We start from the raw sequence: 1,617 nt of genomic DNA, 5'->3' as shown, positions 1-1,617 counted from the left end.
GGACTGTACTGAAGTGGTGAAGCCAAGAAGGAGTTGTACAGATCATGGGCACCAAGTACCCCTTTGTGTTGCACACACAGTCGTGCACCCTGAACATCTGCCACAGAACAGCTGCCTGAGGCTTGTTTAAACACGTTATTGATGCTATTTCCATATCTGCTCCTTGTATAGGAACCGTGGCTCACCCCATAAACCCCGCTACACACATTCTGAGAAAGAGCACTCAGGCAGCCCCCTGCCATAGTTTCTCAGAACAGCTTGAGAGCTTGCTATCCACAAGGCCTGGAAGCAGGTGCATCTGCTGCACGCGCTGGAGGTCCTTTTCCCCATGCTGTGAAAACCACCACCTCTCCACCCCCCTGGAATCACGGGTTATCTAAACAACTGTCTGTCACCAGCCTCCAAGGATCAGGGGCCAGGGCAGCAACACCAGGAACAGCCCCCAAGTTCATTGAGTTTCCTGCTCTACTCACTAGTTTACCTGGCTGCTCTCTGCCCCTGAAGACGAGCAGTGCACAGGTCCTGCGTGCCCTGGCGGCTGGTGCCAGTGCCCCCAGTGCAGACGCCCGCCCCTTCCAGCCCAGTCCCGGGTGACCACGGGCCACAGCAAGGGGTCTGGGTGCAGCCACCTCCAGACAATGGGCTGGTCAAGCCTCACAGGAGCACAGCAGCCCCAGCAAGGCAGGACCAGCACAGTAATGCAAACTGCTGCAAAAAAATCACGAGACTCACAATTTCTAAGTCAAAAAAACTCCAACTCATGATCTCCTGATAGAACCCTCAAATCTAGACTTTTTTCTTCTGGTGCGTGGCGGGGAAGGGGGTTGGGGAGCAGATCAAGGCCCCCATAATGAGGGACAGAATGGGGCAGGGGCAGGGGCAGGGACTGGGGTGAATGGGGCCCTGGGGTCAGGGCAGGTCATGTGACAGAGCCCCAGAGGCTTGTCCAGAGCCACAGGGGGAGGGGGCATGGCTCCCCACAGGTGTGCACACCCCTGAGGGAGGCATAGGGGCATATGCCCCTTGGAACTGTATGCAGCAGTAAGTATGCAGCCTTTGCCCCAGGAGCTCAGCCGTGTGACACCAGCGTGCCTCGGCAGGGGATGCACGGCGCAGCCAGCATGCAGCTCCTGAGGCAAAGCTTGCCCAGAAGCTGCATGCTGACCTCTGTGCACATCCCCTACCCTCCCAGTGGGTGGCAATGGCCTCACACAGCTCCCAGGGCGAAAGCACCAGGGTACAGAGCCCCAGCCCGCCTCTGCCCTGCGGGAGATACATGCCAGCCACGTCTCCCCCCGAGGCTGGGAGCTGCACCCCCTTTCAGAGAGAGAGAGAGTGTGTGTGTGTCCTCACACCCAAAGCACAGCCCTCCCAGCCCTGCTGCAGCCCCTCACTCCAGCCCCACAGCACCATGTATCCTGTCAGCGTATGGGGGACCCCCCTTCACAAATAACAAAACCACCCGGAATCTCATGATTTACAGGCCAAATCTCTTGATTTGGAAGAGTCTGCCTCGTGATCTTGGACGGCCCGGGGTCGCCCCCCCAGCGGATCCGCGCGCGGTCCGAGCGCGCCACGGCCATTGTGCTGCGCCCGCGGCACCGCCCAGACTCCGCC

The sequence above is a fragment of the Gavialis gangeticus genome, unplaced genomic scaffold (assembly GCF_001723915.1).
Source record: "Gavialis gangeticus isolate Ggan-Ray unplaced genomic scaffold, GavGan_comp1, whole genome shotgun sequence".
Lineage (NCBI taxonomy): Eukaryota > Metazoa > Chordata > Crocodylia > Gavialidae > Gavialis > Gavialis gangeticus.
The sequence above is the reverse complement of the archived record's forward strand: the minus strand, read 5'-3'. Positions refer to the sequence as shown.